The sequence below is a fragment of the Aulonocara stuartgranti genome (assembly GCF_965226115.1).
Source record: "Aulonocara stuartgranti genome assembly, chromosome: 16".
Classification (NCBI taxonomy): domain Eukaryota; kingdom Metazoa; phylum Chordata; class Actinopteri; order Cichliformes; family Cichlidae; genus Aulonocara; species Aulonocara stuartgranti.
This window is the reverse complement of record NC_138952.1, coordinates 18,381,818-18,395,450: the sequence shown is the minus strand read 5'-3', so window position 1 is coordinate 18,395,450 and position 13,633 is coordinate 18,381,818. Positions and strand designations below refer to the sequence as shown.

Below are 13,633 nucleotides of genomic sequence, written 5' to 3'. Positions count from 1 at the left end.
TTAGCGGTTAGCATATGCGCAGAGATATTTCACAACATATGTTCGGTGAAAATATGTGTGTGTGAGAGTGTGTGTGAAAGACATGTGACTGTTAAATTTAGACGGGGAACTATTTTAATAATTTCCAACTCCTTTCACCTCTGTTTATGCCCTCTTACTTCTGACTAGCTGCAGTTTGCAAACACAATATTTGCTTTAAGTCTGAGCTGTGTGTCTGAGATGACCATATTAAATATATTGTCTGTCTGTTATTTGAGCCAAGAGAAGAAAAAGCTGAACTGGAGAGTTTAGAGCACTTTGAAGCTAGAGCTTTGGGCTCATAGGGATTACTTGAAAATGTGACTCATGTTTAATATGAGCATTCACCACTGCAATGTAAAAAAAAAATATATATATATATATATAGATAGATAGATAGATAGATAGATAGATAGATAGATAGATAGATAGATAGATAGATAGATAGATAGATTCCATTTAATATGTTTATTTTTAATCATAGTCTTATATGTAATCCTTATTTAGGTGGCAAAAATGGGGGGTGGGGGGGTGGGGTGGGGGGGAATCTAATTATTTTCTGGTAAAAGTGATCAGTACCAGAAAATGTCTTGAAGAGAAAGTGGTCATTATCAATACTCTGCAGGGCAATTTAAAGCTCTGTTTAATTCCCCTATGTACACAGGCTGCACGCAGGCAAAGCTAGTACACACAGAGTGTAGAAAACATGTTAAAACAAGCTTCAATTATATATAACCTTTCTTTGTTATGAATGAAAGAGGCTGCCAGCAGTTAATGATTAGGCAGAGAATGGACCGTGATAATTACTTCAAAAATATCAGTGTTAAAGTGCAAACATCCAAACACCTGGTAATATGACTGTGTGCCAATAAAGAAGCCGAGCTTTTAATCAGCACCCTTTAAGGTTTCGCACTCTCGTCTCAAAGATGACAGGGAGCAGCAGCTCCGAGGCGAGTTTTCTCTGCAGCTTTTTTTTTTATCGCCGTGTCCTCTTTCCTTCTAGACGATTTTTTTTCTTTCTTGTCGTCTTGGTTGCATCCTTATTCCCTCGGGTCTTCATTTTCAGATATAGCAGATTCTAGTAATGTGCTATCTCATATGTTATTCAGTTTGGCAGTCATTTGATGTATAGGATTTGTGGAAATACTGTAGTAATCATCATGGGGAACTTAGCAGCCAGCTAATAACAACCAATACCGCCAGATACACTGAGCCAAAGCTACCAGACACTTACAAACACAGCAACAAATAACAAACGCCAACACTGTCAGGCTGTAAAATTGATTTTTAAGCTCTCCAGGTTTGATTGAGGTGCTCGGTTTGTAAACAGTCTCTATTCTGCTCTCTTCCTTAAACATAGTGAAAATACAAACCAAACGAGTTTGAATGGGAAAACAAAGACAGCCAACGTGTTTAACAAATTCTATGTTAATACTTATTTTATTCCTAGACTACAGGATAAAAGCCATGTTCCCTCGCTCCTAAGCCTATCTTTTATCAACTGTAAGCTGCTAACAAGTGCCCATTGATGATAGTTTTCTTATAAAACATGAAAACAAACATCCATTTATTTTCTTAACCGCTTATCCAATTCAGGGTGGCAGGGGCACTGGAGCCTATCCCAGATGTCAAAGCACACAGGGCAAGATTATTCATCTAAAGCCAGTCTAAGTATAAAGCCAATTACCAATTATAAGAATTACCAATTAACCTAACAGGCATGTCTTTGGACTGTAGGAGGAACCCAGATTATCTGGACAGAGCCCATGTGGACACCAGGAGTACACATTAACTGCACATAGAAAGGCCCCAGCCACTGAGAGGATTTAAACCAAGGATCTTCTTACTGTAAGACATCAGTGCCAACCACTGAGTCACTGTACTGTTAGTTAGTTGTACAGTACTGTACTGTAAAATGTCTTGAACCACCCCTAAATGGGAAATAGATCCAGGAGTGCAGTATGTGCAGTATGACCTCATTCATGTAAACTGTTTGAGTAGTCTTCAGTCTTTTGTTCCAGTGATCCCACACTGCTTCAGTAACATTGCTTGGATTCCAGAGAGCTCAATCCATGACCTTATTGGCATTGTGTCTGAGGTCATTGCTTAAGATGGTATTGCATGGTGAATGAAAATCTGATGGTATTTTACTGTGTTCCCCAGTGGTGCACGCCAATGGCTGAAATGCACCCCGAATGATGTCAGAGCCTGCACCGTGGTTTACAGATGGCTGTATACACTCACTGTTTTACATCTCGATTGACCTCCAAACATATATATCAGTTGATTTGAACAAAATAATTCAAATTTGGGTTCATGGTGCCATCAGATGTGCTCCCACTGTCTTTCAGTTTAGCTCTTTTATAAATTAGCATAGTTCAGTCTTTGCCACCCTTCCACTGAGATCATTTCTGATGAAGCTTCAGAGAATAGTAGATGGATCGACTGCAGTTGTTGGTGACAAATGCAATTTTATGCCTCTCAAAATGTGTTATTTTGGTCATTTTATTCATGGATTCAACTAAAGAAACAGGATACAACTATTACTAACAATTACTAACAAAGTACATAAAGATGCAATAAAAAATTGTCTCTTTGCTAACTTGCCTGTTATGTGCAAAACTGGTTCATTCATTCATTGGGTGCCCTTTTTTATGCTTGACTGAGATATAGGTCAGTGTTCAGTGGATTAACAAACAAACAAAAAATACTCTTCTTCTGAAAATGGTCAGGTACAAAGACTGGACTGAAAATGAGTGGAAAAGCAACCAATGTCTAAAGAAAAGATTTGAAATACCTTTAAAAAGCCTTTAAAAGCTGTTGCTTAAGACCACTCTAAAAATGACCAGAAATCCTGGGTCCTTCGATGCAAAAAGCTCAATACTAAAATGTAAATGTTTTTATTTAAATTATTTATTTATTTCACTAAAAATATGATTGTGGCATCTTTTATCTTGATCCGAAACATTCTGGCATTTTATTCTCAAAAGGCAAGCACATTAGCTCCTCTTTAATCCTATACTGCTGGTAACCTTAAAACCAAATTTTCAGCAGTATGAAACACCATCTCACACTTCAGGTGTCTCATACTATGTCTGATGCTCCACAGTAAATGTTCTGCATCCCTGCCCACTCACTGCTATATTCTGGAAATTTGGTGAAGTCATCAAACTGTATTCTGCTCAAAGAAATCATAAAGGTGTAATCATCCCACCTCAACAGGTGTGTGAAAAGTCCCTTGTAATTCCTATAACTTTTTCCTGGTTTCATCATATGTAGGCAGATCTAGGGAGTCAGCTGGCCTGTGGAAAATGCTCTCTTATCATAAAAGCACACAAATAGTAGATGTTTTCAAAGTAGATTGAACCTTTCCCCCTTTACCAGCTTTATGATGATTCTAACTATTCAAATATTCCATCAGTCCACCAGGCACAGTTAGATCAATTCACTACAGAGAGCCTAAACTTAGTTTTAAATATTTAGTTACGAAACTCCAGTTCAAAATTCCTGAACATCAACACAGGTTGGAACAAGAATCCGTCCCAGCAAAATTTTCCACCTCTAATAAGTGCCACTTTCGTACAGGAAGGGTAATTATAAGAGAATGAGGTGCTAATCAGAAGATGGAAGCAATGACAGATGGAAAGAGTGAGATTTAAATGGTGTGCCGGTTCGGGGAGCAACTCATTCATCAACTCTGTTAGATGCTGAGTTAGCTGATGAGCTGTCAGCTTGATCATTCTGTGTTCTCCATCGTGATCATGGCAGAGTTAACAAACTCTGATCATGTTCATCTCATCCTCGACCGAGCATCAACCTTTGCCTTGTAATCCAGCGCTTACAAAAGCTTCCTCTTGAAAGCACAAAGTCACAGTGCATGTTACACAGACAATCAAATCAGTCTGATGTGCCACAGTCGTCACTGAAAACCTCATCAGAGGCGTCTCGATCAGATCCAAGATTTTCAAAAAAGGATCATTGCTGTTAAAATCACCAACAGGCAGATGCATCATAAGACTGAAAACTCAGATGACTTAGTAAACATATTCAGAGCAAGAATTCAGTCTATGTTCTGCACAGCAGAATATATTACATTATTATACTATATAGTAGTAGCAGTAGGTAACAAGAGAGGGCATAGAGGGCTATCCTAAAATGTTCATGCTTTATGAAGTTTTTATCACAACATGCTGATGTCCGCCTGCTTTTATAACAACACGGTGATGTCTGACCTTTAACCTAAGACCTTGAAGCATTACTAAAATTATGTATTTTTATTATCTTTCATATTATTATATGATTGGAGCAGAATTGCCTGAAATCTTTGGCTTCTATAAGCTGTAAAAACTTTAGCTTTTAGGACATAGTCATGCAGTGTGTGATTATTTCAAGAACTTTGGCATGTTTGTGATGTCGTAGCGCGTCAAACTGAAAAAAGAAAACGTGTGTTCTCTCCTTGCCCTTATATATCATATATTACACTCGATATGGATTCTTGAAATTTGTTTTCAAGAACAACTTTGACCTTGGGCACTAACAATGAAGGTCATGGTTAAATTCTTTTAATTGACATAGCATGTCCCCTAGGCCTAGTATATTGTTCGAAGGCGATTGATAAAAAGTTGTTTTTACTGATTTTCACATATGGTGTGAACCTGACTTTGACCCATTTTACCAAAATTGAATCAGCTCGCACTGTTATTGGTATCTACCATAACACAACATTTTTAAAATGACATCTTAAAACCGTGGATGTTAGCCTCACCTTCACACCATCAACAGGTCAAAGTATAGGAGATGTGGTTGCGTTGACAGATATCAGTCCTTTGTCCCTGCCTTATTTTTTAGGTTTTCCCAAATCCTTTTCTATATGATACACAACCTAACCGAACACTTCCCCCAAAAACTAAAGCGACTCTGACTTTATTTGAACTCCTACATGATTTGTAACTTTCCTTTCTCTGATCCAAAATAACCTGCGTAGGCTTGCAGTCTTAGGTTTCTAAGTTTCCTCTAAGTGGCAGCTTCCAGAACTTTCCAGTCCATTTTTCAGTTTTGTTTTGTGTGGCCTTTTTTTATTACTTGACCAGATCCTAGCCACACACGCTTTAAAATCTCTACCTCAGTAGAACTGGGTGAAGAAAAGCAAGGTTCTCTCTCTGTTTTTTCTTCCTTCCTGTTATTCCTTTTCCTTACAGCACCTTGTTTGACATGTGCGTACTGTGAATGTTAATACTCAGTGATTTTATTATGAGTTGAAAAGTGAAAATTTCATAAGATAAGGTGAGGTCTAGCTCAAACCCTTGACTTTTTCTTCCTGCTTGAAAGCCGTACACCCAATTCCTCAAATATGATCTCATTATTGCAAGTATGGAATTGTGTTTTGAGACTGACTCATCTATCTCAAAGGATGAATTCTCATTATGGAGGAAACCAATTCTCTCTTGCTTAATAGCGAGAACGATTTTTTTTTTTTTTTTTTTTTTTTTGCCTTTGCTGCTGGCTGCTGCAAATCCTTAAGCTTAAAACTTATTTTCTCTTCTTGCCAACACAAGCCACCCATGGTGAAGAAGTAGATCTCTTTATCAGCATTGTTATGATGCTGATTTACACTATATCTGGTCACCCTTTACACTCTGTTTTTGAAAGCTGGAATGCTACTCATTAACGGCCATTAATATCATTGCCACTATCTTAATGGACCAAGAATAGAGTCCACAAGCTTTTGGGTTAGGTTGGATTTTCAAGATAATCAGTGTCTTTAATGCCAACTCATCAAAGGGTTAAGTTTCTTCTCAGGAGCTTTCCGTGCTCCTGTGCAAACCTGTACAGCAGATGAGAAGCAGAGTGAGTGTCAGTGAGGTATGTGTAGGTACACACCCCAAATGAAGGGGAGTATACATGCAGACAGAACACCTTCAGCCTTCTGTCTCCTGTTTTACCTCAGGGGAAGTACCAGCTGCCTGACAGTAACACTCAGTTTTAGCCTAATATTTATTCACCAGACAGAGACACATACCACTGCAGCCATGGGGAAGCAGGTAAGATCTGTTAAAGAAACACTTAGTGGGACTGGATCAAGCGACTTTAATTAGTGCTGAGTCTTGACTTTAGATTTTGTTTTTTTTTTAATTGCATGACCAGTGCTAATCACCTCAAACTGAACAGCAGGGAAATTGACTAGCACTGTGCTAAGTCACAAAGGGTGAAAGTTGGGGCCTTTATCCTTTCGTAAAAGGTTTCTGGCAATTTTTTCAGCTGTTCCTTGGAATCTGCTATAGTCTACATAAGAAACTTACACACTGCAGTCTGCACGGTGAAGGAGAATACACGCATGGATGCACAGGATTGCACAAACAGGTTTGCATAAGAAGAAGACGTAAGACACTAAAAGTGTGGGTTGTTTGTGCTTCTCAACATAAAAGTTAATTTAAAAGGGAGGGAGGCCAGATATGTTGTCTTAATATGAAGTTCACTCATGCGTGCACATGCATCAAATCTGCTGACAACTGAACAAAACAACTGTTGGTAAATTATTCAGCTGGCAAAAATAAATAAATAAATCTTTTGCTATTCACAGGAAGAAATGTGGTGCTAAGGTTTTGTGCAGTTTTGTGTATTTTTCCTGGATCGCTCATAAGTTTCGACGAGAGGCATTTCCCTCCCTCAAACTTTTATTTTGGTGGGAAGTGAAGCAATGCCATGTTGTTTCAGACAGACCAGAATGTGCAATTGTGCCAAATAACTGCGGATAGGGAACTCTGGTGAATTCATTTAGGATTTTAGTACTTTCCTACATGCAAGCATCTGGATCTGTTTTTTCTCTGAAACACCCTGCTTGCTACAGTTTTAAGCGACCAAACTATTTCTTAACATCAATCTTTTGTGCCTGAGGTATTGAATAATAATCATATTATAAAGACACAGAAGAAGATAGCTTGAATGTATTATTATTCCCCTGAGTGCTTTGGATGTCTGCTGATTTTAATATATGTTTTAAAACTCCCTCTCGCCTTCATTATATAGCTCTATTTCGTCAGTCCTCACTCCAAATGATAAACAAAACAGTCTCCATCGGCTCAGCAGTGCCAACTCCATCAGCTGTGAATTCTCTGCGCCTCGTTGTTGTGACAGAGCGAGAGCTGATGCTAGGTCACTCTCATTGTCAGAGCCAATAACTGTAAATGGGAATGGGGTCTTGTGGGGAAATGGGGCCCGTGTGATTGTAATGTGTGCGCATGCATGTGTTTGGACTCGCTGCACAGTGCAGCTGAAGCATATCCCTCTATCAGTGATACCTCTGCAAATGTTCATCCAGTTTAAAACCTTGAAGAATGCGCTTCACAGGCCAGGGTTGAGTAATGTGTCCTAAACTGTCTCGAAGGAATGTTTTGTTGACATGTAGATGGAGTGTAAGGGAAGGTTTTTTGTAGGGCCGCACCAAGCCAACATATACAGCGGAGCAGTAACACCTCAGTGACAGACTGTTATGTGTACGTTCTCTACACGACGGCGGTTATCATGGTCAGTGCTAAATGAAACGGCGACGGTAGTGTCAAAATTTAATTTAACCCGCAAAGATAGTGTGTTGAAAACATCGCTCAGCTCAGACGCAGCTGACCCAGATCACAACAGCTGCACTTCTGCTTTTGGCTCCAACAGTCTCTATGAACGCATGAACACAGTGCACCAAAACAGATGTTCAGAGCTCCTCAAGCATATCCTGGCGTAGGATGTTTGAGCACAGTGGCACTGTGTCTTTGTTTCTCTAACGGAGAACTGGAGAACAGATAAGTGTTAAACCTCTTCACTGGAGAGTAGACGGTACACTTTTATTCCTTCCTGTGTTGGATAAGTACTGTCTTTAATTGCTGCCTCTTGTGTTTGTGGGGGTATTTAGCTCAATGCTTCACTATCTTTGATAAGATAACTCCAGTGTTGTCAGTGAGAGTATAATGATAAAGACGTGACACTAGTTTTAGTGGGTCCCTCAGAAGCTGGAAGCAATTACAGATTCCTCCAAGCAGCAAGAATGTAGCAGGCGTTCACCATGCACTCTTTCAGAAAGATACATTTTTGTCAGGAAAAATAAAAAATAAAATAAAATACAAGCCACGACTTTCAGGCCTTGGGGCTGTGGTGTGGACTAAACATAAAACATGACCTTACTTTTCCAAAAAGAAGGGGGGAAAAAAATCCTCAGTGTTTCAATTCAATGAGAAAGCACCAGACACAGTAGGCTTTGAACAACGCAGTATAAGTAGTTTCCTCTGTAAATGATATATGAACGTTTCCTTTGTTCTTCCACTTTTTTCTTTTGATCCCTTGTCATAATTTTCAAAACTTCATGCTCATCATTTCAGGGTGGAGTGTAGTAAATATATGCTTTATAAGTGCTGAATAAGGTTATTACTATTCAAACATTAACAGAGTCTCTTAAAAGCGTTGCTTTAAAAGCACTAAACAGACATGCTCTGTAGGGAATCCCTTAAAATATGCCTGTTTATGTCAATATTTTATAATAAATTCAGTCCCACCACTTAGGATCACAGCATGTATTCGTTTGATACACTATAGTAGAGAGCAGAACAGGGCTGATAATTGATTCTGTTGCTGGCATAACTGAACGTAGCATCAGCGAAGCCGCAGAAAACTAAGAGGACAAGAATCATTTCTAGGTCACGGCCCACAGCGGCTCTATACGTTCTGCCAGTCTATCATAAAGCACAGTGAATGTGCGTATGTAGATGCTGGATCTTCTACAGTTTATATCCTTAAACCTCCTACACTCTAAAAATGAAGACGTGCAGATTTTCTTTGAGATACCAGCTTAAATTGCACAAAATAACACCTCCGTTGAAAGCTGAAGATAAACTGCAGTGAGTGTTAATTGGCCTGGTACTAACGGGCTCGTTCATTTGGTTGATGTTTGGATTGATTGTGTGTTGCTTTGTTGTGGGCATCATGCCTTGGGGATGAAAGCAATTAAAGTGTTGAACCTTTGCCATGGCGGGGGCAGTCTACGCTTTCATCTTATTGTTTATTGGCAAAATGAGAAGTGTTTTGGACTGTCTTAGTTAGGAAAATAATTATTGCTGCTTAGATCACTGTTTGCACTCAAAAGGACAATCTGGATGCCAAAGCATGCGCTAACTCAATTGGGCATGTACATTCAGACTTTAATTACCGTCATTTCTGAAGGCTTAATGGCAAACATAACATTGTAAAGATATTCTCCTTTGTGTTGCCTTTCACTTGCATGTGCTCTATGAGGTGATGCGTGCCATTTAGTGAGCAGACCTTAACAATTGTGAGGATGTATATAGCTGTGTATTAAAGCCAGCCATGCAGGATAGCCCTGGAGACTGATCCCATCTGTTCAAGGCCTGGCTGCTTAGTTAGAAACTCATCAAAATGTGGTCCCCCTAGGTTTGTGGACCCCCCTTTGTCTCTCCATTTGTTACCTCTTTGTCTCATTGCTGAGAGGGTGGGGTGCCAGGGGCAAGAGCTCAACCCCGGAATAGGGGAGGGGTTGGTGGGCCCAGGCATTAATGGAGACAGTATCCATGAAATAGCCCAGTGGAAGTGACGCTTCCTGGACATGTTTTACACTTGCATGAGCATACGGCTGGGGTTGGGGTAGGGTAGAGAGCTTTACCAATGAGGGAGGGAGTGTGGAAAGAGACTAGCCAGGATGCTACTGTATGTTTTGTTTAATTTCCCATGTGCTGCTGAAAAACAGAGCTGAGCTGTCAGTGGGAGTTGCATCTTACTTCTGCGTTTTTGAAGATTATTCTGCTATACCATGTAAGTCAGATTTACTTGTTACTGTTTGGCTGCTAATGAAATACCCTGACTCTTTAATTAGTCCTGATGCTTTAGTGAGCATTTCTCATCATTGTCAGAGCATTGTTTGGAGCATATGGTGTCTGTCCTCTAGTTCCAAAATGTCACCTTAAATTTTATTCTCTGTTTAATGTATATTTAAGAATTTCTTTGTTAGGTATGAAAGAGGTTTGAACTTGGGAAAGAATAAACACCAAGATGAAACATATGATGATGATGATGATGCAGTTTAAAAATGTCTGCTCATTTGTTCACTTGGATAGATCCTGTTTTTTCCCTCATCAAAGTTTATGTAACATTCAATTTCACAGCCTATTTTTTTCTAACTTCTTATCTGCTTTTTCAGGAGGGTATTTCTAGCCCTTTTCAGGGCTTTCCCCCCCCCCAATTTATAGAGCGTGATGTGCCAGCCATCATCAAGAGAACTGCCTCAGGCTGTAAATGGCCTTATTTAGTGAGGATGAATATTCATTTGTTTAAATAATTATTCCAGCCATGCTGTTATTTATTGATAAGGAAATATATGGGCGCTATAATATGACCTTTTTTTTAATTCTAGTAAGATTACACTAAGAAAACAGTTCACAAAAGGTCACATATACAAATGCATTAACAAAGCATAAACAAAATTGCTTCTGTTACTCCTCAAACATCTGGAGTCCAATTTGATATCAGCTTGATAGAATGAAACTGCCAGTTTATATTTCAGTCATGTTGATGCATTATGACATAATCCGTGGTAAATATTTGGATTTATACAGTTTATTATATCTGCTTTTAGTGGAAAGCAGAGCTACTAAGTAACAAGAAGATACCAAAATAAATATGGATCAATTTGCTGGACTTGAAAGCCCCTGAGAATTTGTGTGTTAACAAGGATCAGATTGGGTTTCCAGTGGGTGAGGTGGGGACAGTTGTTAAAACCACAGCCCAGACAAGTTTTATATTTATGGGATGAGTAAAACAGAAACAGACATTTTTCCACTTCGCGTTTATTACAGTTCAGAATAGGGCGTGACTTTAGACTGACCCTGAAGTAGCAAGTCATTTTCATCTTTAAAAAGCACTGGCCGCAAATGTCAGGATGACTCTAATGTCCTGAGTTTTATTGCCTTTTACTGCCCTAATATGATTCTCAATATGAGAGCAAGCAGTGAACTAATTATTCTGCAGACAATTTGTGGATATATATATAGTACTCAGAGCAATAGCACTTTCCTGCTGATTTTCTTGCTGTTGGAAATTATTGAAAAGGTTGTGTGCATCTAAGGACTGATATGAGGACTACCTTTGCTGTGTTTTGCACCCAGACTTAACTTTAGCATTATTATTGTTTTCTGCTCCCAGAAAGAAGAGAATGTAAGGAAGGAGTGTTAAAAGAGTGCTAAATTCTCAGGAAATAATAGCTAGCTTGTTTAGCAAGGTCCTTTTACAGACTTTCTGGTCGCACAGTCACATACAAATAAAATATTTTAATTGTAATCACCAACTGGACAAATTATTTGTCCAACTGCAACAAGAAGTCAAGAAGAAGTTCAGTGACTCACATTAGCGCAGGTAAAGCTTAACAGCAAGCTAGCAGCCTTATTGGTACTAGCTCGCTGTACCACCCAGAACAGCCCTGCCATTAATTTTAAGCCATAAAGTGAATTATTTAAAAATGATGCCATAAATGTGTTTATTTCTGCTCTTTGGTTTGGGAGCCGGCCTTAAAATGCCACTAGGTTTTTGTGACAGTCATATTAGCTTCATCTTTATATGCCGCTTGGTAGTTTTTTATGTATTAAATTGATTTGTCCTGTGAAGTTTCACATCCATTAGTATGTTAGTTACATGGCCATAGGAGTCACCCGCTTAATTTGCCTTTTGTTTCTCAATTTAGTCATGGTCACCGGGAGGAGAGCGACCTCTCTCAGGTATTGTTGTCTCGCTAACAGCGTCTTTACACATTTTTGCTCCTTACAAAACGTTGCAGACTTTAGATTGGCATGGGTTGCTGGAAGGAACTGGACAGTGACAGACAGCAGTAGGCTTGACTGAGAAACAAACAAGCTGTGAAGAGAGAGCTGAAGGTTTGCCAGTGAAAAGATTAGAGTGGCATTTGGCTGGAGCGCCAAGATGCACCGTTGCTCTTGCCACACTGTCATGGCAACGGAAGCTTTATACTTGCCTCGCAGTCCCCCCGCTGAGTGTCCAGACTGTACCAAAGAGTCATTTAAAGATCCTGGGATTATTTGTGTTGACAGTAGTTAGCCGTTTACAACATAAATTACATTTTCCTGAATTCAGCTGCATTAAATAGACATTTGCTGCCCTCTTTGATTATTCATTACCATGGCTTTACATTCTTTTGACAGGTGAATGAATAAGACGCAAAAGGTCTATTATAAAAGAGCATGTAAACTTCGCTGAGCATCTTCACAATTCAATCTATCCCAGAGCTCTCATTTGTCATGCAGAGCACCTCTGTTCCCTGGTGACCAATCAGGAGTTCTTCCCTGTTGGCTAAAAGCACCCCCTTCACTGCCTCATCATCATTTGTGATTGACAGCCTCCCACAGGAAGGAGGGGGCTTATTTACCTCCTTGTGTTCTCATGGGACTAAGTTAATGATCCCAGCCAACAAAATAATACAAAGAGGGAAAAGCCTGAGAAGTCGGCGCCTGGTTGAACCATTTGGAGCAGTTTCGGCTTCTTTTATAGAGGATTAGAGAAAAAGAGGCTGTGTGAAGAGAATTTCAGAGATAGCAGTGAGACAGATGAAGCAGCAGAACCCAGACAGAAAGTGGGAGCTGAAGGGAGGCTTCTGAGGAAAGCCGGTGTTTTGAGAAAAATCCCTTCCTGGGCTTTATTTCTGTATTCATCTGTCACCCTGGCTGTGAACTGTGTGCTTGACTGAGTAACAGACAGCGAGGTAAGGCGTGATCTGTATTTCCAGTGGATGACACTTTAAAAGCTGTTTAGGTTTCTTTTAGACTTTGGAGTTTGGCTTTGAGGGAGTTTTAGTGTGCTAAATTAAATACGGTATTCTGCATATTTTTTTTGTCTGCATGTTTGAAATGTAGATATAAAAATGTAAACAAACATCAATGGTGATTTTATGGCCCAGTGAATTTTTCTGTGGTGCTCAGTTAAATATTTTTGCACTTTATTGCATGCTTCCACACTGCACATGGTGCTGACCTAACTGCAGCTGCAGTTATGATGCATTTCAACTCATTATTTGAGTTAACATATATAAGAATCTAAGTGTTTTTGTCATTCCCCTACATTTCTTTTGATCCTTTTTTATACTGAAAAATAAGATCTCACTGCTCCTCCTCCGGGGTTTTGGCTTAAAGTTAATCCAAACCAAGCCATGCCTTATATATTGTGGTTTAACCCCACAACATAAACGTCTGCTTTATATGGATGCCATTTAAAAAAAGAAGAACAAAAACCACTCTGACCTTATGTTGTTGACAAGGTTGTTGCAGGTAATGCCCTGCCTCAAAAGTAAGCTCGAATTCAGTGCTAATAAACGGATCAAACTTGATGTTATCAGTCTCACTATTTGGATGCCAATCCTGTCAGCCAGCACATGTTTGCGTTGGAAGCGTTTCTGTGAGACTGGTGAACAGATGCCAACAATCTGAGAAAACTTTCAACAATATCTAAGTCAGCTGTCGCAGCCACATTACATTCCTGTGTGTTTCCATTTCAGTGAATGTGTTCACAAGAAAAAAAAGGAAGAAAGAAAAAAAAAGGTGTTATTGCTTTAAGAAATAAG

At 39.3% G+C, this 13,633-nt stretch overlaps 1 protein-coding gene across 3 annotated transcripts in view; it reads left to right on the top strand.

The window, feature by feature from the left end:
• mid1 (midline 1) overlaps positions 1-13,633 on the top strand; it is a 34,043-nt gene that overhangs the window by 1,256 nt on the left and 19,154 nt on the right. Inside the window, exon 1 of one of the 3 annotated variants that reach the window (XM_082509468.1) lies at positions 5,935-6,059. The exons of 1 other annotated variant lie outside the window; for it this stretch is intronic. The gene's annotated coding sequence lies outside the window, so the exon portion shown is untranslated. Of the gene's footprint in view, positions 1-5,934; positions 6,060-9,771; positions 9,826-13,633 lie in introns of those variants that run through there. One more of the 3 variants, XM_082509471.1, reaches the window with a different exon arrangement.